Source organism: Mirounga angustirostris, unplaced genomic scaffold (genome assembly GCF_029215605.1).
Source record: "Mirounga angustirostris isolate CCGP_5_RB_7025 unplaced genomic scaffold, mMirAng1.0.hap1 SCAF_5, whole genome shotgun sequence".
In the NCBI taxonomy this organism is placed as follows: domain Eukaryota; kingdom Metazoa; phylum Chordata; class Mammalia; order Carnivora; family Phocidae; genus Mirounga; species Mirounga angustirostris.
In genome coordinates, this window is record NW_026991713.1 from 145,516,868 (window position 1) to 145,542,489 (window position 25,622).

The 25,622-nt window shown below is 43.8% G+C and overlaps 1 protein-coding gene across 7 annotated transcripts in view; it reads left to right on the plus strand.

Moving 5' to 3' along the window:
- Nucleotides 1-25,622, plus strand: part of RBFOX1 (RNA binding fox-1 homolog 1) — a 335,670-nt gene that overhangs the window by 68,632 nt on the left and 241,416 nt on the right. The gene's annotated exons all lie outside the window — the stretch shown is intronic.

A 25,622-nucleotide genomic window follows, 5' to 3' on the forward strand; every position in this document is an offset into this window, starting at 1 on the left:
TCATTGCATGTTGTTATTTCAGACGAGCTTCTATTCTTTTCCCTTTTGCCACCCCCAGCCCCCCAGTTCTTCCCCTCCTTCCCGCTGGGCTGGACGCTTATTAATGTCTAGAGGCACCACAGAGGCGAGATTGCCTTCAACTCCTCCAGCTTTGCCTGATAACCCTGAGCTGCGTTGTCGCTCTAAGCCAGATCAGCAGAACCAGGTCTGTGATCAGGTTCCGGGAGCTGGAGCACCTCTCCATCGCCGGCTGCTGTGATCAGAGGGTCTGGAGAATGAGCGTCTCTCTGATGTGGTCTTATCGGACTGAGCCTAATGTCAACCCTGTTAGAAGAGCTTTGTCCGATCTGCCTGTAGCTTTGTTCTGAACCGTTCAGTAACAGTTCACTGGAGCAGAAAGAGCCCTGTGAATTGATATTATAAACCCGCATGCCTGTTTTATTCATTGTGGAGGCAACCGGATATAACACAAGTATTTATTTTTAGTGATTGGAGAATGGCATTTCTTTCCCCTTCCCCCTTGTCACGGAATGTGGAAAACAGAGAAGACAACACACAACTCTTTCTGAACACAATTCTGTTGAAAAGATATTGATTATTGTTTCTTGTTTCAATTATTTTGCACTATCTTAAATAGTATATGTGTGTGCACGGAATATATATGTGTGTATAATGTACGTTACATTCGTTTGGATGATCTTAATAAGGAGCCACAGGCCAGCAAATGTAATCCCATCACCATGGGTCCGGCCATCTATCTCTGGCTGTTCCCTGGACCCCCCCACCTCCCCAGTTTCATTGAAAGTTAGATTTTCTAGAAAAATTCATGAAACTTCATCATGTTTCATTCATTCCTTGCTCCTGGGCATTCCTCGCTGAAGGTCAGGAGCTGTGAAATTTCTCTTTAGTCCCATTGCTTTGATATGGCACGCACCAGGCAATGAAGAAAATGAAGTGTGAAAACATGGAGTTACGGCGATGACTTAAATGGGAGGAGGGGACTGCCCAATGCGGTCAGGTTAGAAATGAGGAGGTGAGCTGCTTGTTGTCTGAGCTGACATTTCTCCACTAGTGGGACCTGGGGGAGGACCAGGGCACAGCTGGAAGGTTCCAATTCCAGGTTCACTTCGGTTAATTCAGGCTCCATCTCCTGTTGGTGTCTTCAAGGATGGTGATGGTGATGATGATGATGGCAGTAATGGATTGAACCATATAAACTTGCTGACATTTGACAGTTGTTTATCTACTTAAATGTCACTTTCCTATGGTTCAACTGAATAATTCTAAAATGAATGGCTAACCTGTCCAGGGAGACACTGTGGTCCAGACACAGTGCTGTGAGCATTGCTCAGGCTTTAGCTTGGTGGACCAATATAACCGCTCTCTACTGGAGATACCACTATTACCCCAGTTGACTAACGAGGACACTGGGGCTGTGGGAATCACTTGCCCAAGGCCACCAAGCAGCAAAGCTGGATTTAAACCCAGGAGATTAATACTACAGTCTGTGTTATTAACCCCCAGCCTATGCTCTTGGCTGGATAAGTTTTAGACAGATGTTCATACTTTCCATAGACAGTCCTGCACTTCCATCAGGCTTGAGGAAAATGAGATTTTTTTTTTAATCATTTGCAAGTCTCCCTAATTATGAGGAGTACTAATAGGCCCCAGTGAACTGCTCACTGCCTAGTAATGGGCTCACTGCCATCCAATTGGAATTCTAAGGATGACCCACAAACAGTGTTGCCTTGAGGGTTATGTGTTACGCAGGAAGACTCCCATTCCATCCTCATCAGCTTAGCCAAACCTCCATGTTAGTTCTTCTGACAATTTCTGGGATTCCAACTGTAAAATCTTCCTTCTTTGAATTTCATCCCATTTTTAGGACAGGAAACAAAGCCCTAAAAGTCTTAGCAAAGATGCCGAACATGTGAAAATAGTAAGTACTGCTGAAAAAAGAAATAGGATAACTTTGGTCTTCATCCCCAAAACCTATCATCTCAGACTTGTCATGAGAAAAATATCAGACAAATCCCAATTGAGGGACATCCCACAGAACATCTGACTAATACACTGTCAAGATGAGGAAAAGCAAGGAAGGTCTGAGAAACTGTCACAGCCAAGAGAAGCCCTAGGAGACATAATGCCTAAATCTCATCTAGGGATGGGACCCAGGAGCCAAAAGGGGACGTTAGATAAAAACTCAGGAAATCTGAGTGAAGTGCAGACTTTAGTTAACATAGTGCATTAACCCTGGTTCATTAGTTGTGGAAAATATATCAAAATCCTGTAAGATATTAATTACAGGGGAATTGGATGTTGAGTACATGCAAGCTTTCTGTACTCTCTTTACAACATTTCTGCAAACCTGAAACTATTCTAAAATAAAAAAGTTATATATTTTAAAAATACAGCAAACCATAAGCACACACCAAAATTATAGAATAACCAAAAATTGTCCAGGCTTTCCTATGAATAAGGGTTCCTCACACAGTGATGCAAAATAATACACTGTTTGAGCTTTTCCATGGCTTTCAGGCAAGTAAAGGCTTTACAAAGTCCCACTGTAAACAACATCAACATATCTGTGTGATTTGCTTTAACTCAGCTTTTCCTAAACTGATTTAATCATGGAATCATCTTATTTGAAAAATAGCTATGTTGGGGGGGGGGGTACAACTTAGGTCACAGGTCTCCCTGGTCATGAGGACCTTCTGAGCACTGGTTTCTCCAGGAAGCGCCGTTGGAGGCTTTCATATTACTACCCTGCCCCCAAAAGACTATGTGACTCCTAACTGCCTCACCCTCAAGTCATTTCTCCCCCCTGGTAATTCTACCACACCTGAAGTGCCCCCGCCCTGTTCTCTGTGGAAGAAGGTCTCACACTTCCCAGGAGAGCATATTAAGACCCCAGTAGCTGGAGCCCACCCCCAAGGTTCCTGATTCAGTGGGTCTGGGACGGGGCCTGGAGAATTTTCATGTCTCACAAGGTTGCAGGTAATATCAGTGCTACTGGCCTGGAGACCATACTCTGAAAACCACTGAGGTTCCTGTGCTCTCATTGTGAGTTTCTTTTGCATTTCCTCCATAGATTCTAGGCTTCATCTTGCTCCCATACATTTGCTCTTGCTGTTCCCCTTGGACAGGTTACCTAATATCTAAAATAAATATCAATGAAGCATTTCCATGTGGGTGTGGGATTCAGACATGGAGAGTAACCAAATAAGAAAGAGGGAATATTTGGTTTGAGAATAGCACAGTTTCACAAAAAGAATATTTTTCTTTGTAACAGTAGATCTGGGCCCCAGATTCATCACCATTGTTTACTAGCCGAGCGACCTCACACATATTTCACAAAGTCCAAGAGCTTGGTTTCTTTACTCTAAAATGGGGATAGTACTCACCTCTCCAGCCTTTGTGAGGATTAATTGGTGGCGCACATATTAAGGTACGCAGAGCCCGGCACATTGCAGTGACTCAGTAACAATAACTTCCGTAATTCCATAAAAGTCATCCTCAGACTTTGGTGTTCATCAGAATGACTTCCAAAGCTGGAGAGAAATGGCAGAGTCCCAAGCTTTGGGTCTGGAGATTCTGAATCACCAAGTCTGGGGGAGGGGTGCGTGGGAATGTGCACATTTAGCAGGCAATTCAGATAATCCCAGATCAAGGGGTCAACAGGCAATCCATCCATTTGTTATTCACTTACTCAGTTATTCAGCAAGTGTCTATGGTGGGTTTCCATATTCCAGGTGGGATCCAGGTGCTAGGGAGACAACAACAGACAAAGTAAAGACTGTACCATCACAGAGCTGATGTGTAGTGTGCGCACTGCACAAATAAGTAGATAATGAATGCCCAGGTCATGAGAAGTGGTAGAAAGTAGGAGTAAAGGCAGTTTGAGAAGACAAAGATGGGATGTTCAGAGAAGGTCTTTCTGAGATGACATTAGTGGCGAGACTGAATAAAGGGAGAAAACATCAGAGGATCTCCAAGTTTCGTTCTGGAATCTAATGTGAATCACATAATTTAACACAGCTCTGTTGCAGTTACTCTTAGTTTTGGGGGGCTTTGGGGTTTTTTTTTAATAGAAAACATTGATTTCCCACTCAATATGGTAGACCCTGTTGAGTGTCCACCCGTATCCTGAGCACAGCACCCAGCCCAGGAAGAAGGAAGGGAAGAACTGGGGGTATGGGGGTCACAGCACAGCACCCAGCCCAGGAAGAAGGAAGGGAAGAACTGGGGGTGTGGGGGTCACAAAAGGAAAAAAAAAGTTCATCTGAAAAAGCATGCAATGATTTATATGCACAGTATTTTGCAATTATTACTTCTAAACCCATGACAGCTCTGCAAAGGGGAGCATATCATTTCCATATTATAGATAAAGGGGTCTTGAAGAAGTTATGTGGTCATATAGTTAGTAAATGGCCGGTGTTGGCTCTTTCTACTACACCCTACAGCCTCTAACCTGTAAGAATCCCAACTTCATTCATTTCTGAAATCCATCGTGTTACCAACTATATTGTCCTCTTAAAGGACTAATTATTTTGTTGCCATTTTCCTAATTCATTCTATTGTCATGCCATGCCCAGTAGTTTACAATCCTGGCTGCACGTTCTAGTCCCCTGGGAATGGGGGCTAGAAATCCAGGACTTTAAATCTTCTCAGATGGATCTGATGTGCAGCCAATGTTGAGTACTGCTGGCTAGTGGTATAGTCCAAGATTAGTAAATATTTTCTGGCTGTACAAACAGTGGAACTATGGTTTAGAATGTAGATCCAGAGGGTAGTTTTGAGCCAATATACTTGAGGTTCATGATCAGCAGGGTGATAAATCTCTCAGAAATAGGAGACAGACCAGCCCCTTGAGTGGGCAGACAGGACGTATTGTACACAGACCTTAGGGGGGGTCCAAACTGGGTTTGACACCCAGCCCTGCCTTTCTCTGGCTGTGTGATTTTGGGTGACGTACTAACCCTAACTGTACTTGATTATATATGCCTGACATGGTTAATGCAGGCACTTCCCAACACTGTGTTTTCTACTTTCTCTCTCAAATACCCCACCCCAACCAAGGAGTACTAGCTGAATCCCAGGAAGACAAGAAAAGGGCAACAATCTCCTTTCCACCCAGTCAAGTACTGCATTACTTTTCTAGTACAGGAGAGTAGAATGAAACAAGAAGAGTGTATTCAAAAAAATTCTTCCCAGGCCCTTCTTTCCAAAGTTATTCAATTCCAAATTTAGTATCATCTCCTGGGAAAAACAGAACTGTTTTTTATGCATTCGCTGTGATAACTGTGAACCCAATAATATTTGCCATGAATCTTGGGCTAGTAGTGGTTTAAGAGAGAGGGAGAGAGAAAAAGAAAACAAACACAAAAGAAGCAAGGGACATAAGTGTCCTTCTCCTGGACATAAGACCACCTTCTCTCTTCTTTTGGAACCTTGTCTCTGCAGAGCTGGTCTCCCCTCTAGTATGCAGGGTCCCTCAGATCTCTTCCTCGCGTGGCCCTTTCTTTCTTATTAAACCCCCAATCGGAAACAATTGCTCCCACTTTGTATTCCACCGAGCTGTAATATTTGCCCAACGATGAGCTCCATTCACTGGTTTGTTAACCGAAATGGGAAGTGACAGACTCAATAAAAGGAAACCTCTGTGCCAAGGAAACAGATATTATTTCTCCCTCACTCTCCCTGTCTCCTTCTCTCAGATTACTCTGTGCCGGGAATCTGCAGACTCCAAGCTTACGGACACACCAAAGCTTCCTATTGATCCATGTTTAACTAATTAGATCAGAATAGAGACTTTTATTCCCTGTTGTTCCTCTCAGTAGCTCTTAGCAGATGTGATTGAGTGGCTCTTGAGTCACCCCCGACCTCTGGTGACTGGGATGAGGGAAGAAAGATGCACGGGAACCTGGGTCCATGCTGTGGGGAGGGAGGGGCAGCCTGTAGACAAGATGTGGAAATTACAAGCGGGTCATTATTGTAGGGGGGAGGTACAAGATCCCTTCCTGGGGGCAACTTTCTTGTCTTCTTTGTTAATGATGAATTATGGAAAGCACCCACCATTCCCAGTCATTGAAAATCACAGGATCTATGTGATGATAGATGCACTTTTAATTTCTGAGTAAAGGCTACTCCAATTTTAGACACTTTTTTGAGCCACATGTATTTGGACACTGTAGTAAATAATGGTCATGACACTGAAAATAACAGCTAACACATATCAAACCCTTATTAAGAGCCAAGAAATATCTAAGCACGTAAGACATATTATCTCATTTAATCCCTAAAACAACCCTTTGAAGGAGGCATTATTATTATCCACATTTTATGGCAAAACATTGGGGTTTAAAGAAGTAACCTGTCCAAGGACTGGTGGCTAGTGGGTAGGGGTCCTGACAGTCCAATGCATGATACCTAAACTTGCACTTTGCTTAAAACTTTCTCTTTTTTACTTTGGAGATAATTGTCAATTCACACACAGTCATAAGAAATATCACAAAGAGATGATCCCATATTCCCTTCATCCAGTTACCTTCGATGATAGCATCTTGCATACCTATAATACAATATCACGACCAGAAAATTGACATTTATGAAATACAGTCACCTTTTTCAGATTTCCCCAGTTTTTTTTTTAAGATTTATTTATTTATTATTTGAGAGAGAGAGCAGGGGTGGGGGTGCAGAGGGAGAGAGAGAGGGAGAAAGAGAATATCATGCAGTCTCCCCATGAGTACGCTTTCCATAATTCATCATTAACAAAGAAGACAAGAAAGTTGCCCCCAGGAAGGGATCTTTTGCACAGGGCTTGATCTCATGACCCTGAGATCACAACCTGAGCCGAAATCAAGAGTCAGATGCCTAACTGACTGAGCCACCCAGGCGCCCCCAGATTTCCCCAGTTTTGCATGCATTCAGTTACGTGCATGAATTTCCTTCTTTGTCAGATTATCACCTGTGCACTTGCCTGTGATGGCCGCCACAGTCCACGCGCGCAGCAATTCCATCACAACCGTCCCTGACTTCACCCTTCGTAGCCACAGCTACCTCTCTTCCCCGGCACGGCCCCAGGCCGTCACTAATCTATTCTCCACTTCTATATTTTTGTCATTTTAAAAATGCGATATAAAAAGTGTGTGAAACGCTCGCATCTCTGTGCATGTGCGTCGTTACAGAATCAGTCCGCAAACAGAACCTTATGTCCACTTGGCTTCTTCATCCCTTTCAGTTCCTGTCGTCTCCCACTCCCTTTAGCTGCAGATTTGCTGAGATTTGAAACCCTGTTGACAGTGGCGTGTAGCCCATACACCACCCTGCCCCGCTCTCATCCCAAGGTGGGCTCCAGATGTCCTTGTGTGGGAATGCTCAAATTCAGCCAATGAAGGCCAAGATATTTCCTATAATTGTGCATCCTCAGCCCCCATTCCCTACCCTCACCTCTGCCGCCAGGCCTGCCTAGGTTCATCAGCCACACTGAATCTGGGAATAGAGGACTAACTTCAGTGGCCGATCAGTGATGTCCACCCCAGAAGCTTCCTTGCCCCATACTGATTAAAAGTTATAACAGAAGAAGAGGTTTGCTCAGGTCTTAGAGAGTATACTAGCCAGGATTAAGTGTTGTCTCTGATTGGGTGGGGGGCTCTACCCCCAATTTTCCCAGGATGGGTCATCTCCTGAAGTCTTGGCTGGGAAACAGTCTTGATTCTTGCCCAGGTCCTAGAGTGTCCAAAAGCCTTCTCATCAAATGAAATGACCACTGCCCCTTCTAGGCATGAGTCAGGCCATAGAGGTGGAGATCAGGCAGCACGCATCTCAGCCCAACAGCACAGCTCTTTCATTTTCCCAATTCTGCATCTGATGCCATTTGGTCATTGCCTGTAAGTGGTCAGTTTGCATTTGGGGTGAAAGACACACCAAGCTGAACTGCCCTTTGGCACAGAGCATTACTAGATCAGGTCAGATCTTAGATTTGTGAAAGTTTTTCCCCACCTCTTCTTGCAAGTCCAGAAAACACGATGAACATGTTAACTGCTCTCTCGAGTGCACACTCACATTTTCCTTTTCTTTCTTTCTTTCTTTCTTTCTTTCTTTCTTTCTTTCTTTCTTTCTTTCTTTCTTTCTTTCTTTCTTTCTTTCTTTCTTCTTTCTTTCTTTCTTTTCCTTCTTTCTTTCCTTCTCTTCCCTGTAAACGAAGGTGGTGAGTCTTCCAAAGCCCCCTTACCAGACCCACTGTCATTGACATTGTATCCTCAGCCTAATTGGATGCTATCTTGTCCCCCACCAGCTGATGCCCCAACATACTCTTTCTTTTAATGGCTCTTACCTAGGCTGGGCATTGGACACAGACCTGAGAGTTATTTAATTTTGAGAGCTTCTTCCCCATCTCCCACCCGCAATCTCCCAGCTGAGTTTAAGGGAGTTACCCTGTTTGTCGATGTCAAGGAGCAGAATCCTGCTTGCTCCTTTGCTCTATGCATCCAGCACCTTGGAGTGGGCAGACTTTATTGCACCTTGTCAGGCCCACCATGGCTTTTGTTTTCCTGCACATTTGAATAATACATCTGATTACCATGGCAAATGTTGTGGCTATGCAAGCTTGGACCTCCTGCCTAATTAACTAATGATAACAGGGCCCACTGCCCTTTCCCCTCTCCGAAGCCATCATGGACATGACAGTTCTTTTATCTTTCTTCAAAATTGACTTGCTCTCCCGACCCTCCAGCAGCTCCTGTTTTGTCTGTTTACTTCTCATGCCTCCGCGAGACTGTTAATTTTCCGTGGCACCTCCTATCTGGTTGTAATTAACACATTGAACACTGAAGACATAGTTCTGCTTTTTGCAGATGCCTAATGGAGGTGTTTTCTTCCTCCACTAATTATACTGCTGTATTTTAGTGATCTGCATTGACCTAAAAGGATCTTTTTTTTTATTTTATTATTTTGGTTGGAAGAACAAGTATAGTTTTGGAACCCAGTTTGGGCAGAAGAGAAGGAAATCATTACCAATATATATTGTCAATGTTTCTTTTCATAGCCTTGAAAGTAACAAATGAGGATACATTTATTGTCAGCCATCCTGTTCAGCATTTGGCAACTCTTTGTTAGATGTGGGTAAAATTTGCTTTGGATATATGCTCTCCCTGGAATCTAAATATTCTGCCTTGGTAATTATACAGATGGGGCACATGACCTATTCCATTGAGTGTGGAAATCCTCAGCAGATTGTGAATAGCCTCCCATCCTATTAGATTTCAGGGAAGCTGAGCCCTTGCCTCCACCAAACATGAGACACAGAATCTGTTTATCATCTTATGCTTAGGCTTAATATTTAAGCTGTAATGAAAACCAGTTCAAAGAGATCGAGGTATAAGAAGGAGGTTGGTAGTTACAGCAATAAAAACAGGAGCAAAAAGAGCAGCTTTTGTGAAGGACTCCGGCTGGAATAATGATGATAGAATTGTCTAAATCGATACATCTCTTGTCAGACCCATGTCTGATGTTTGAATCAACCAGGCCTTTTCTCCAAGAGCTTTCCTTGAGAATATTGAATTATTTATTATTTGTATCTTTTTTTCCCCTTCTCTTTCTGATGATTTTTTTTCCCTCTGACTTAGTAAAATTTGTTTTTCATGCTGCCAGGTTCAATGTTGTCTACTCTTTGATAAATAGCAGTAATTGGGCGTATAGCAGAAGTCATGTACAAATGTATGACTTCAATTACATCTAGAGCATTTTTTTCTTTATATTGATCTCCCCCCCCCATAAGATCTGTTCTCTATGGCCCATAGTGCTTAGTATTTTAAAGAATTATTCTTTGTCTGTGTGTCGGCATGCACCCTTGAACCTGTGTGTCTTTTTTGAAAACGTGGTCCTGCCCTTCCATCAGTCTGGACAGACCTGGAGGGGAATATTTGAGAGTTTCTCCCGAAGAGCTCTCCTAGATTCTCCTCACCTGACCCTCTTGCCTTGTCTGGCAGCCTGTAGTTTCCATAGCCTGCTTTTCCTTGTTAAAGGTAGGACCAAGTTGGGGACAGTGGATTTCATAGACCAGGAAATAAATTTCTGTGTAATGAAAATTGTGTAGAGAATTTTCTACAGAAGCAGAAGAGAAATGGGAAAGAGACAAGAGAGAAATAATCTGCATTATTATTCAAACTTAAGAAACTGTTGTCGTTGGACTCTAATTGTCTCTGACTTAAAGTATTTCCTGTTTATGATTCTTAAAATAGATAGGGCTGTAGTTATGTTTGTTTGCCAGCTGAATGCATGCTTTCATGCATATATGACTGTCCAGACTCATGCATCCATCAATATACCAAATATTTCCAAGGTTTAGTACCGGCCCCAGCATTTGGTGATCCTGGTTTGGCAACAGCAACATTTCCTAGGCACAGCCAGGTTTCCTAAGGCAGGAATCTGATGTCTGACTGTTTCGAAGTCACTGCTCTGAGGGAACCAAGCCTACACAATGGAGAAGTAAAAGGCGGGATTGGAAGCCTTCCGAGGCACTAAATTGGACACAGCTTCTCTAGAACGCAGCACCCCCCCGCCATGTCCCACATCACACTCGTGCAGGCCTGGAGATGGGCTTCGCCAAAGGGCCATCAAACAAAGAGCAACTGAGTGTGCTGTCCTGTCCTGTCCAGGTTGCTCCTTCTGAGGCTTTGAATCTGCACCATTGAATCGTGCTGTGGTCAGCACTTTTCTGAGAAGCAAAATAGGATGGGGCTCTGAATTAGACTTTTTAAGGGCATGCAAATAGAGAGTGTTGATTCCGTTAAATCTTTTCTTAAGGAGAAGCAGGCACTTAAAAGGCATTTTCGGGTAGGGTGTATACGCACGTTATTTTATCTCCTGCCCAGTCCCTAAAGCCATGTCTGTCCCATTTTAGTCTGAGGAAGAAAATAGAATCAAAACCTTCAGAGCATCTGAGTGATAAAGGAATCACACTGGCAGTTATTATGCTGTAGGTTATGAAGCTGGGACTTAAATAGACAAAGAGAAATTGAGTTGGCTTTGGCGGAGTCTGTGACTCTGGACCACACCAGGTTGCTGCGTGTGTGTGTGTGTGTGTGTGTTGTGTGCGTGCGTGAGAAGCACTTTGATAAAACTGCCTCTCCCACCAGTCGGCTGTTAGGCACGGCACTCAGAAACAGCCCTATTGTTTTAGCTTTCCTTTCATATCATGTAAGTGTCTATACCATGCCACCCACACAGGAGAGCAAGTGAGCTGTGAAATATATTCATTGTTAGAGCACCAAGGAAATGGCGGCGAGCAATCGGAGGTAATAACGTCCGACAGGCAAGGGAGGCCGCCAACATTACCTGCATTATTTCGGTTGCCTTTTTCATTATAGGTTCGGGAAATAGGCAGCAATTCGATTATGGCATGATTTGGGGTGGAATTGCTTGCGCTCCTTGACCTCGTCACTGGGGGATCAAATGAGAAGTCAGCTCAAATAAAGTTTATAGTGCATTAACTGGATGGAGCAGTGCCTTACCCACAGAGCACGATTTTTCATCTTCCAGGGGTTTGTAACTGCAGCCCAGATATATCTGTACCTTAAGGCACAGGGAGGATTGGCTGAGATGTATAGGAGTGAGCAGAGGCGGCCAATGGTGTTCAGACGCCTCCCTCCCATGTGCAGCGCCTGGTTCCTCTGCAGTTCGGGCGAAGCAGTATGATTAATAACACGGAGGAAACCTGCTTGTTGGATTATTAATTTCTCGTCCCCTCTGCCTTATTTTTTTTCCTCTGCACATATTCCTGATGCGTTTCCTTCTGCCTTTTTTCTGTTTGCCTTTTGCCAAGCCTCTCCATCCCTCCTTTTCTCTCCTCTGGCCCATCTTTTCGCCCATGGAGCTAACCATTAGCATTTCACACTGACGCCTGGCCACCCAAACCTCAAGCCAGCTGGCTTCACACCTGGGGTGAGTTTATCTCTTCCCATTGGGGATTCTGTGTCTGAGAGCAGGAAAAAGAGAGAGAAAAAATGGGAGAGAGAGAGAAAGAATGGAGCCCGGGGAGTTTGAGCTCTGCTTTATTTCAGGCACCGGCTTGGCCTTCTGTTAGGAGTGACCCAAAAAGCAAGACCAGCTCACCGAGACTGCATCCCACCCCAGCCCGGCCTCCGCTGCATGAAGAAACATGGTTTCTCTTAGTTAACTAATTACATCTCTTCCCACCAGTTCTAGACACAAAGAGTGCACGTAGCAAAACAGAAAGAAAGGAGAAATAATGAGGGGTAATTGCATGCCTGTCATATGAAAAGATATTGGGGTGCCAGAGTTCCATCTGACAGCAGAATTGTGGAATGGGGTAAGGGGGAGATTTGGGAGGTTTCTGGAGTGCCTTGTGAGTGGAGGGTACCACCAAAACTCCAGCCCCTGTCTGTACCCCCAGTTTGCCAGCCATACCTTCACATCGGAAAGGGGTGTTGCCTGTGCGTGTGGTTAGGGGAACTTGCAGGTTGTGATTTGATGACCTGTTTGTGCGTCCCGTCGGTATAAAAGGAGCAGAAGAGGAGGCTGGGTCACTTCATTTTCCACATTCCATGTGGCACAGTTCTGCCTGGGATCTCTCCTCACTTGTCTTGGAGGATTTCTCTCCTCCTCTTGAATCTTCCCCCTTCTGGAAATCAGCTAGATTAAACAGCAGAAGGATGGGGGGAATGACATGTAGTATTTACATGAGCTGTCTTTGCCAGCATATCCATTTTTTTCTGAAGAAAACCTTGTGTTTTAACCCTAGAAAGTCCACTCTTTGTGGAGATTACCTTGAGGCCCCCCAAAGCTAATAGGATGGAGAACTAAAGGCAGTTGACATTAATTGTTCTCTTTATTTGTAGAACTTAAGCACAAGGCAGGAAAAAAAAAAAAAAAAACCTTCCAAGCTAATTATTCCTTTGGTTTATTCTCAGTCTGGGTGTTGTTTGATAGTTTGTTTCTTGGGTTTTTAAAAAAAGCATTTGGAGCTTCTTTAGTAGTGAATTTTGAGGGGAAAAAAACCATGCAGTGATATATTGACTCTAGCCCAGTAGCAGGTTTGCATCATGGTTTTTTGAAGCGATGCACAAATTGGGCAGCTGTGGATCTTCCTGATGCACTTTACAGGCACTCATGATTTCTCTGATTTAAGATCACTGGTAAGACCTTTATGTTCTCCTCACACCCACCCATAGAGAGACCATGCCCTTATTTTGTCTGTTACACAGCACCCAACCTAGGAGAGGAATGATGGAAAGTACTCATGGAAAGGGACAACATCTGAACTTTGACAGGCTGGGACCATAGTAGTATCCCGAAACAAAAACCAAAGTCAAAGATAAACAAGCAAACAAACAACCAAAAAAGGAGTGCCAGTTAGAGCACCTAGGTCATCACCTTGAATTTCCCATTTTTCTTTAGTTTCTTTGCCCCCCTCAGGTAATACCAGGAATGATTTGGTCTGAACGTCCTCCAGAGACGTAGATTTTGGAGAGGAACTAAGACAAATTATGCTCCAAAGCTGAGAGGATACTTAGAAGTTTGGGTACCAAGAAGAATGGCGATTGACATAGAGATAGGACCTAATTTTTCAGTACAAATCTTCCATGATTGTTAGTAGTTTGAAATATAAAAGAGAGCTTTGTCAAAATCTTAGTGCATTGTCTTTGGCGAGTACTGATTTTTTTTTTTTTCAGGGAAAGGCTTGTACTGGTGGGAAACCATCTCATTTGGATGGTTAGAGAAAAATTACAAACTCGGGTTCAGAAGTACATTTTTGCTCTAGCATGCTGAAATTCCAACATTGCTTAATGCTTCATTTAGGACACGCAGAATCACAACACATTTAATGAGAGGGGTTTAATTTTGTTCACCAGTACTTTTTGCAGACCTGCAGAGGGGAAAAAGCATTATTTGGCCAGTAATATATGAGCTAGCTCTTCACCTACCACCAGGCTTCTCACCATTTCTTCCTTCACCTGCCCTCCCTCCTTTTCCCGAGGCAGCCTGCCACTCAGGCATGGGGTAGGAAACTTTCTCCAAACCTGTTTCTACTTAGGAAATTCCAAAAGGTTGGAACTCTTCTTTGAAGGACTTCAAATACCATTTATCTCAAAATGAATCACTTTGGGACTTTAAATACCAGCTCATTTCCCGCACCTCCTTTGTCTCTGAGTTGCAGAATGTTCTGAGACTACATGGATCCCTCTCGTCTATTCTGTTTCCAAACTTCTCCAGATAAATGGGTGAAAATAGTGAAGTTGTTGAGCCCTGAGAATAAGCTCTGGATGATCCATTGTCCTACCTAAGCAAAAGCTCCAAACATTTGGAAAAGAAAAGGCACCCCCCCTTTAGCCCCCACCCCCCTTGAGTTGGGGAGAAATGATACCCTTGCAGCACTTTTTCCATGCACTGCCATGGAACAGTTCTTAAAATACTGCCTTGTTAATTTGTTTCCATTATACATGGACATTATGCAAATAGTGATAAACAAAATGTATCTTTCTCCCCCCATAAAGCTTCCTCCCAGATTCTCCTTCGTGTTTACAGAAACGTGCTCTATTCATGAGCTCCGATCAATTGTTTATGTACATTGGTGTTCATTTGTTCAAGGCGGCATCTGGGCCGTGGATGTCAGCAGAGACCGGTGGAGGCAGAGTGCTATTAATAGTGAGGCTTATCTCGTTTAGGGGAGTAATCATTTTAGTATGCTCAAGAAAAAGCCAGTGTGCAGCTCACTGCCCACCTTCACCTAGGCAGGGTCCACACCTTCCAAAGGCAAACACAGCTGAAAAGAGCTCTTAAAGAATGATTACATAGTCGTGATTGTGCTACAAATTGAGTCTTTTCTCTGCTTGACAGTGATCCTGGCATAGTCTCCCCACTTAATCCTTGCTAGCAATTTGCCTATAGTTGTAGCTAACAAGAGGTGACTTGAGAGGGGTTGCCAGTCACCACTGAACACCCAGCTCTAGGTCACCGTGGGCACAGGCTACCGAAGCAGGCCTGTTTTCCTATTAACTCACCACCTCCAGATGCATTAGCCCGGCATTTAGCTAATGATAGTTCTCAAGCACCAGCCAGCATTCCCGACCAGCATCCATTATCAGTTATCCGTTCCCTGCGCGGCCAGGAAAACCAGAAAGGAGAGAAGCCCAGTTGTTCTTCAACCACAACCAGAGAGATAAGCCAGGACAGGGACTCTCTCCCAAGAAAGTTAGTTGGACGCTGTGGTGGGCAGTCATCTGGAGGTTTCAGGTTAACTCCGAGAAGGGGACAAGACACGTGGCATATTTTGCCTGCCCTCTGTCAGGACCTGAGCGTAGCCACAGGACCATATCTGGGGTTAGAAGCAAAACCTGCAGATACCGTGGGCTCTGGAGGTATAAGCAGTGGCCGGCTCAGTGGAGGGTAGTCCGTGGTTCCCAGACTTAAGCATGTGCATCAGCATCCCCTGGAGAGCTTATTAAAACTTCGGAGTTTCTGATTCAGTAGGTCTGGGATGGAGCTGGAGAATTCCCATTCCAAGAGACACCCAAGAGTCACACTTTGAGAACGGTGGCGTAGTTCAACAGGCTTGCTGTGGAGTGTACCCCCAGTCTCCCTGCTTTACACCCACGTGTGGCTCCCCATTATCTGAGAAGAAAGGCCCAAATTCTCAACTGACTTCTGAGACCCTTTGTAATCTGGCCACTCCTCCTCAAGTCTTACCTCCCCCTCGCCCGGGCTGTCCAATGGCGAACATACTGAGGGCCTCACAACAAATGAGTTTTTACATTCTGAGAATGTTCCTCCCTCCCATTTCCTCACGTGGAGATTTCTTACCCATCTGTTAAATTTGTTCCCAGTCATTGCCCCTTCTGACTTTGTCCCTCTCTCCAAATCTGGATTTCCATAGCTGCTTATATACCTGCCTGATGGATGTATCATGTTGTATGATGGTGTTTATGTGTCTTTCTGCTTAAAGAAAGGGTCCCTTTTATTCATTTTATTCCTCCACACCTGGTGTTATGCCTGGCACATGGTCATTAGCTGGTAGAATTTTTGTTGAACACATAGCGTCTTGCAGTCCATTTGATGGGAATCATTATCTAATGGAGTCAGATGACCTGTGTTTGAATTTTCACTCAACCTAGGATGAGATTTTTTGTTTTGGGGACAACTTTTCTTCCCTTATCTGAGAGGTTTATCCATCTTTATAAATGGGAATATTTTTTTAAAGATTTTATTTATTCATTTGACAGAGAGAGCACAGGCAGGGAAAGTTGCAGAGGGAGAGGGAGAAGCAGGCTTCCCACGGAGCAGGGAGTCCGATGTGGGGCTCGATCCCAGGAGCCTGGGATCGTGACCTGAGCCAAAGGCAGATGCTTAACGACTGAACCACCCAGGCGCCTATAAATGGGAATATTAATAATGGTGGTAATTATAATAATAGTGGGAGTAGTAGTAGCAGTAATAGCTGTATTACTCCTTCACATGTAGGTAATAAAATGCACAGCCCAATTCTGGACATGTAGCAGAAATTCAATACATAGGAAGGTTTATCTTATTTTCTTTTTCCTACTGGGACATCCACACTGGAGGAGGAGGATTGCACCAGTGGAAATGAGTAGATGAAGTCTAAGGGAAACCACACAGGAGCGGCCGGGCAGTGAGCAAGGTGATGCTTTTCCTGGCATCCCCTGATGTTAATATTCTGAGTAAAATCTTGTGGACTGAAGCCACTGGAAGAGAGAACTTCTGGAGGGCAGAAGGCAAAGCCACATCCCCTGTCTGGTCTTTCCCCAGTTACCCTGGATCCTTTCTCATACCGGAGTGCTCTGGGATCCCAAGGACTTTGCCCAAGCCATCCTGCCTCTCCTTCCCTGACAGCCTTCTCATTCTTCGGCAGACGATGCAAATACCACCTCCTCTGAGAAGCCTTTCTTGGCCAGCCCATCAAAAGGTAGCCTCTCCCCAGTCAGCTTTTATTTTCTCTGCCAGCACCTGGTACCTCTCTTTCAGAGCCCTGAGCAGCCTGGAGAGATTGTACATGCATTGAACGTTTCTTTCTTTTACTCTGCAGTGAGCTCCGTGAAGGCAGGAAGCCACCGATTTTGTCCTCTCTTATATTCTCAGAACCTAGTACAGTGCCTGATATAGGGGTGAGAAGGAAATAGTCATCGCATGGATGAAGGAGTGGTGGGAGGGAGTGATCAAAGCGGATATATATATATATATGTATGTATATATATATATATATACATATATATATACATATACACATACATACACATACACACATACACACACACACCCACTGAGGGTCAAGGCAAAGGGTAATGAATGTTTTCCCTTGGGGACTTCACCATCTTCATTGTTGAAAGTGAATGCTGACAGGGCACTGGTCAGCCACTTCTCTTCTGTGCTTCCCTAGACCCTAGTCATACCCTAGACCCATAGTCTCTTTCCCTCCTTCTTTTATTACTCCATTACTCCAACTAATAATAACTGAACCTACTATATGTTGGGCACTCTTCTAGAAACTGGGGGATAGCAATAAACAAAGTATACAAAAAAAAAAAAAAAAAACCCACCCTGCTCTTGTGAAATTTATGTCACAGTGTTATATTTACCTAGTTACTTTGTTACCATGGTTTTGTCCTAGCTCCTAATATGATTCTTTACAAAGAGTAGGTGCTCAATAGAAATTGGTTGAATTAATGGATTCTTTAATTTTCTTTTACTTTTCTTCCACTAATATCCAACCAAAGAGGCTCATCTTTAACCTAGCACACTTAAATATTTTTTGAATAAATAATGTTCCATAGCCTCATGTCTTTAGACCACACCACCCCCCATTTGGAAAGGTGTTTATTGTTTTGTTCTTGTTTATCCATTCCCAGTGGCAAAGGTGCAACATCTCACTGTTGAGAATAGTACAGATCAACTTCCCCTTGGATTAAAAATGGCACCCAATCATTCTGTGTCTTCGTAATAATTGTGGTATGCTTTGGGATAGGACACCGGACTTCAGGTTCAGTGCACTGGGTCCACATTTGAACTCTGGGCCACCTGTTAGCAGGATGCTCACGTGCAAGGGGCCCATAATGGGACTGAGTTGTAATGAGCATGAAGTAGAGTGACATGTGTAACACGTCTGGAAAAGAATCTGGCATAGGTACACTTCAAAGAATGTGAGCATGCTTATTTCTTGGACTCAGATACATAGAACCACATGTGTTTGAATCTATGTTGGGTGAAGGTTTGCTCTCACCATCAACCAAAAGGAGTCCAAGCCCCTCCACGATGTTCCAGTCACTCCAAAGGCATGGGCAGTGCTCAGCTATTCATAACAACAACCCCAACCACAAATGGACTTGACCAACTATCTGTGTGCCATGCCCTGTGCTGGTGTTTTCCATGATTGTCTCATTCAGTCCTCTTCCTTAACTCTAATAACAGACTTATTTTTTGTCTTTTTAAGCAAATGCTGGTAAAATACACATAGCCTAAAACTTACCATTAGTGACAATGAGTACATTCATGGTGGTTTGCAACTACCATCACCATCTAGTTCTGGAATGTTCCCATGACCCCAAAAGGAACCTCCATATCCATTCAGCCATCACTCTCCATTCCCCCCTCTCCTTAGTCCCTGGCAATCGCTAGAGAACAGAGAGAGAGGTTAACTGGCCTGCTTTGTACCCACATGAATAAGTGGTAGAGCTGGTATTTGAGGCCAGGAAGCCTGCCATCCCAGTGTAGAGCACCTAATTGCTAAGCCAGTTAGTTCCCCATTAGAGAGACCTTTTTTCCGCCATCCAATTCACACTGTTTGGTTGTTTCTCCACCATCCAATTCACACTGTTTGGTTGTTTCTCCACCATCCAATTCACACTGTTTGGTTGTTTCTAGTTGACACAAAACTGTTTGGTTGTTTCTCCACATTGACACAAACGATGACTTCCCCTGAGGCTTCCTTAGAGAATTCATACCATTCCCATCAGGGGGAAGCCTGTGTCATCTGGAGGCCTCCCTCCCTCCACCTGCTTTTCCTGTGCCTAATCCAGTAGAGAGGAGAATGTCACTCCAGTAGCTGGGGGAAGATGAGTCCTCAGGCCTGGCAGGAGGTCCCCACAATTTCTTGGTCCCCAAGGAGATTGCCAGGTCAGAAGGAATGCTTGAGGCCGGTCCAGGTCCTTTACCTGGCAGGAATATGGCTCTCAGACAACATGCCCACCTTTCTCAGTTTGAGTCCTTGTCTTAAAGGTGAGGTGTGACTTGCAAGGTGGGGCAGAATTCTGAGAGAGAGGTGATCTCTGGGATTCCCTTAGAAATATCTGCAAAAATGACTTCCAAGGAAAAGGCTAATCTGTTGCCCCATTTGTCTTTATTCTTCAGAAATATTTAGGATCTCAGACCCAAAAGAGAAAATTTTTATGAATTCAGCTAATGACTCCAGCTGTCTACTGAGGCTGTGTGGGGTAACGATCACCGAGGGCACATTGCTCCTTAAAGATACAAGATTCTTCATCTTAGACCAGGAGTCCACAAACACTTTTTGTGTGTGTGAAGGACCAGGTAGTAACTATTTTAGGAATTTTGTCACAATTACTCAACTCTGCTGTTTTAGTGTGAAAGCAGCCATAGAGAATATATAAACAGATGGGTGTGACTGTGTTCCAATAAAACTTTATTTGCAAAAACAGGTGGTAGGGTGAATTTGGTCCATGGGCTCTAGTTTGAGACCCCTGTCCTTGACCCCAGCTAACTCTGTGTTCTGTGAAGTATGGAACCTCCCCAAGATTTTTGCTGATTCTCAGGAAATACTACTCCTTTGCCCTCTCTATCCCTGCTCAGTCCCTGGATTTGCATGCGTGGCCACTGTTTTCTGGCCAGATCAACACACAACCAACAGTTCTGTGGAGTTTCCCCCCAGAGAACCCATTCTTTCAAGCAGCATTTATAACAGTGTAGAAGACTTACTTGCAACTTCTGTGGAGGGCAAAGGGGTCTCATATCCCTCAGCAAACAATATGCAAAAACACCACATAGTCATTTCTATTTTCCCAGAATTCCTTCTCAGGCAACCATGGAGGTGGTAAGTAGGGCGAGTGGGGTGAGAGTATCTCTCACCTCCCCCCAACAAAGTGTGTAACTTCTCTGCTTCTCCTCTCTTTCCTCCTGAGACTTCACTGGGAATTCTAAATCCCTGTGCTTTTAGTATTCAGAAGAGTTTCTTGCCTTCTCTTAGCTGGGCATAGATCAACATAGAGGTCTTTGAGTAGGGGGTGGGGTACAGTGATGGGCAAGGGTCCAGTCCTACTTCAGACACTCAGCTCTTACCCAGGCCTTCTCCTCAATAAAGGCAATACTCTCCCTAAAAGGAATTCTGATTAATAATTTCCCTGCCCCTATGTTATCATGCAAAGAAGGCATGGCATGTGTTCTCAGGGATTTAAAGTCTAATAGGGAAGATGCTCCATTTAGGTCCATTACAAAGCAGTGGAATGAATGCATATTACTCTGTAGGAACCAGATGAATGAGTGATACAATCACACTGAAAGATTGAGCAAAACAGGTAGCATCTGAGTTGGGCCTTATGGGGCTCATATGATGTAAGTAAACCCATCTGACTTCAAATGTTTGGGGAGTTGTCTGAGAGAGACACCATCAGTTTCTGTAAGAGCAGAGAGAAAAATAATTCATCCATCTACCTATCCACCCATCCATCCATCCTTCCATCCATCCATTCTAAAAATACTTATTTCACATCCACTGTGTACCATGCACTGAGCCAAGTGGCAGAGAGAAAAAAAGGCAAAGGAGGCCAATTTTGGAGGAGTTCATAGAAGTGTGGTAGGCAGGTATATTAGACAATTAATTATAAACTGAAAAAGTAAGTGGAATTTTGGACAAGGTATTAATGAGAGTGTTGAGGATGAACAATTAATACTGTTTGAAGCTGCTCTTAGAGAGGTCAAGACTGAATGATCTTAAAGACACTAACAGGCACCAGCCAGGTAAAAAGGAAGAAAAATCAGGTCAGGGATGGTTCTAGTAGAGGAGAGCACAGGAGCAAAGACCATGAACCCAGTGAGAGACACTCTGACACTCGCTATTGCAGGAGTTGAGACAGTTGAGATGAGCCTGGAAGATAAAACAGGGGTCAAAATGCAAGGGCCAACACGTCTTACTGGCTCGCATGTTTCAGAGGTTCTAGCGAGCCCCTCAAGTTTATTATTTTTAATAAATGGTTTGTTTTTAGAATAGCTTTAGATTTACAGAAAAGTTGCAAAGATAGTACAGAGAGTTCCCACGTACCCTGCACCCACTTTTCCTACTGTTAACATCTTTCATTGCTATGGTACATTTATCACAACTAATGAACCAATATTGATGCATTGTTGTTAACTAAAGTCCATATTTTATTCAGATTTCCTAATTTTTATTTAATGTCCCCTTTCTGTTCCTGGATCCCATCGAGGATGCCACATCACACTCAGTTGTCACGTCTCTTTAGTCCCCTGTAGTCTGTGACAATTTCTTAGACATGCCTTGTTTTTTACCTTGATGGTCTTGAGGAGTACCAGCCAAGTATTTTGTAGGGTGTCCTGAAGTTTAGGGCTTATCTGATGTTTTTCTCATGGTTAGACTGAGGGTATCAGTTTAGGGAAGAAGACCACAGAGGTCAAGTGCCATGGTCATCACGTCCTCCCAGGGGCACATACTGTCAGGTTAATCACTGTTGATGTTTGTCTTGATCACCTGGCTGAGGTAGCATTGGTCAGGTTTCTCCACGGCAAAGTTACTCTCTTTTGAAGTCACTATGTGCAGCCCACACTTGACAAAAACGTCACCTCTCAGAGAGGGCAGCATATGTATCCATGGAGATTTTGAAGCGGAAGAGGGACCTGGTTTAAGGACCACTGGGCAGAAAATGCAAGGAGCACTGTTATAAGCCCACATGAAGCAGAATTGGCTTACTACTAGGAAAAGTGTCACCCCGTAAGACTATCCTGTTGTGGTTTTGGCATTTGAGTGGGTTTAGTGCATGGATGAAAAAGATTCTTTAAAGGTCTCCATCTGACAGGTGAAAATCATAACCACCACTTCAGATCTCGCCTGAAAGAAAGCCAGTTTCATTTGCCCCTACAGAGGGTTGTATTTCAACCTCAGGAGTTGCCCCATTGTGTGTGTGTGTGTGTGTGTGTGTTTCCCCACGGAAATGACCCAAGAAGGCAATGCTTGTTGAAGTTCTTGGATATCACTGCAGCAAATTCTTTCTTCTATTACACAGCAACTTCTTCTCTCTCCACTGTGATCTTTAGTCACACATTTCTTCTTCCTTGTCTGGCGTACTTTTCTGGGGACGGTGTGGCCTGAACCTTCCACGTAACAGAAGTTCTCTCCCCAGATACAAACAGCTCTGCTGATGACAATGTAACTCAAGACAGCTTTTTGGTGGGCAGATTGGCAATACATTTCCCATTTAAAATGCTCCTATATCTTGGTCAAGCGATACGTGTATTTTCAGTGGAATTATTCTATTCTTACTGTCTTTTTTTTTTTTTTCACTTAACAGTGGATCGCAGATGTGATCTTTCCTTTTGATCAATGCTTATGTTATTTCCAGTTTGTTTTTCTGTGCTCCTTATTTGTATTCCAAAGCATTTTGGTAAGAAAACTTGAACAAATGTGTTTGGACTTATGTGTATGGCTTCATGTCAGATATTTTATAGGGAATGGAATTGCCTGTTCAAAAGTTAGGGACATTTGAAATTATTATAAGGTCCATCAGATGAGTCCAAAACAGCTGGATGAATGTGCATTCGCAATATGGTGCAAAAGTATTGCGTTGTACCTTATCCTCACTATAACCTCGCAAGGCAGTCATGATCATTCCCATTTCAAAGAGGACAACACTGAGGCCCAGTGAGGTTAAAGGACTGGCCCTGGCTTACCTCCAATCCAAGTGAAATATCTAGAAAATTATTTGGTCTCCTTACTGAGATCCTCCCAACATATAAAAACCTCATCCACCAAAAAAGGCCCTGGAATAGATGCATCACTCCGATTTACCGTAGGACCCATTTAATCTGCATTCTGATACTGTGCTAGAATTTTCCAAGTTCACAGTCATGAAACAAACGCATTACCCTAAATTGTGCTGGAATTTAATTATCTTTCCCCCCCCCCCTGCTTTTCTGTTCTATTAAATTAGTGTCCTTCTGCTCTGAATTGGCAATTCCCACTTTGTGGGTGGGGGAAGGAGTTCTTGGCCATCAGACTTGGGTGAACGGAGTGTTACTTCTGCAGCAGAGTAGATCCCGGGCTCTCTGGTGTGGCAGCTTTTGTGGAAAGGATGTTAAGAGAGACAAAAGGACACTGTCGGTGTGTTATTAATGTTAAAAATTGTTGACGTTCCATGCAGTGTGTTTTTCTAATTAGAGCCAAGCTGCAGAGTACTATTTCCATAATCAACATGGGAATGGAAACTCAGCAAAATTTCATGTATTTGCAATGAAACTGCTCCCCAGCAACATAAAAATGGCTTTTATAACATAAAGGCTGTAATTAGAATAAGTCAAATCAGTTGGAAATGATTAAGGCCAGAGTAGGCAAAGCTGCCTTCTAAATATTTGTCTGGAGATTAGCCTACTCCTGCAGCCCTAAGAAGCATCTTTGATTTACTTATACTGCTCAACGTGGCAAAGATAATCCTGTGGAAGGCAAATGAACACAGATTTAGATGTGCTGGTTGGCCCTTTCTGCAATTTGACAGGAGGCAGCCCACTGGAAGCGAAGTCAGAAAAAAAATGAATATAGGGTCACATTAGACAAATTGCTTAAAAAAAAAAAAAACATGCACCGTGATCATCAATTTAAATTCTTTTAAAATGCGCTCGGTCTTTGAAGCTTTTAGGATGCACTTTAGAAGTCCACGTGGAATAATTCCCTGCATGTCAATGCGACAGTTGATGCGCGTCTCATTGTATTTAAAATTATAGTTCTGAAATGGGACTTGCTCCATGCGGCTTGTCTGACATCAGCTATTAAAATACAAGTAAATCTTGGCAGGTGGAAATTTAAAGAAGAAAAGAGATTATATAAGAAAAATCAGAATTGTTAATAATAATTTGCTAACCAGGGGACACCGGCTATCAATAGCTCTTTATGTCTTCTAATAGGATGCTGATATGAGGAATGCCTTGTTCTTGCCAGGAATGGGGATGGAGGTTAGGAAGGGGATAGGAAGGGGTAAAAAGTGCTATCAGCAGTCCATGGTTTGGGCCCTTCGAGGCCAAAGTGGTCAGAAAGACACTGCAGGGCCCTTCTGTGGCATCGTGCTAGGAGTTTAGCACTATGGTGGGATGGCAGAAGGAGGGAATCTAGGAGAGAGGCCAGGAAGAGAACTGCTCTTGAGACCAGGCTGGAACATACACGGACTCTGGCTTTCCTTTAGAAGGGCATAATTTGTCCTAACAGGCTCCCCACTCATTTGTAAGCCCTTCAGAATCCCAAACTTGTGTGTGTGCCTGCATTTATCCATTGAAAATATAATCAGCCTAATGCATTCTCTTACTGAATTTTAAACCAGCCCATTAAAACTCCTTTAATGTGCTAAAGTCGGCTTCAGAGAGGGTTTCCATTTCATCTTTATTGAGCTGAGGCTATGGTTCGCTCTCCCCTCGCAACACGGTGAGCGTCTGTCAATAATTCAATAGCGTAGCCTTGACGGGCCCAAGCCCAACCTAGACTTTCAACCAAGCCAAGCAGCTTGTCAAAGCCTGATGCGCTGTCAATGGCCAACTGATCTATACTGCATGAATCCCCCCTCAGCTCTTGATGTGTCCCTGGGAATAAAAAGAAAGCCATTTCAGAAGTCAGCCCAGTGAGAAGCACCTGTTTGTAGAGAATCTCTAATGAGGGCAGGTCGCGCCTGGTGGAGTGGAGTTCGGCGGGAGCCGTTGCATTTTGTTTTGTTGAGGCAATGTGGGGTCTTTCCACGTGTGCTCGGGGCACCAGAGGATCACTTTCATGTCGCTGGGCGGGTGGGGATGTCCTTCTGGTTAATGGTCCTTTAGGCAGGCGTCTGTATTGTGCTTGTCTTCAGTGTTGTAGGAGACCTTGAACCCACAGATACAGTCGAGGGAGCAAACGATACTAATCACATGATCACACCAGGACGTGGCCTTCCCCACATGTCCAGTGGCAGCCATCTGAAGCTTCCAGCTCCCTCCCGCAGAGCATCCTAAGTCTGGGCTGCCTCAAGGGTCCTGTGAAAGGCAGTCTTACAAGAGTTAAGAGCTACAGGCTCACCTCTCTTCTTGGATAGAGGAAAACACACCCATTTGTGCTAAAAAGAGAGCAAATCATTTGTGTTCTTCCAGTCTGACCGTGATCTTTAACCCAGAATTATCCGCCTAGCCCCTGCCACCTCCAAGCCTTGAAAGTCAGCATAAATGAGATTTGCAAATATCTCCCCTAAAAAAGGCCACTAGGAGAGCACGTAATCCATGTTTTAAATGCAAAATGTCTTGAGTCCCAGTGCAGCTTAGTTTTTCCTGAAGATAAATTTTAGCTGGATTAAATAACTGTTTTAAACGCACTATTGATGCAAGTGCTGTCTCATTTG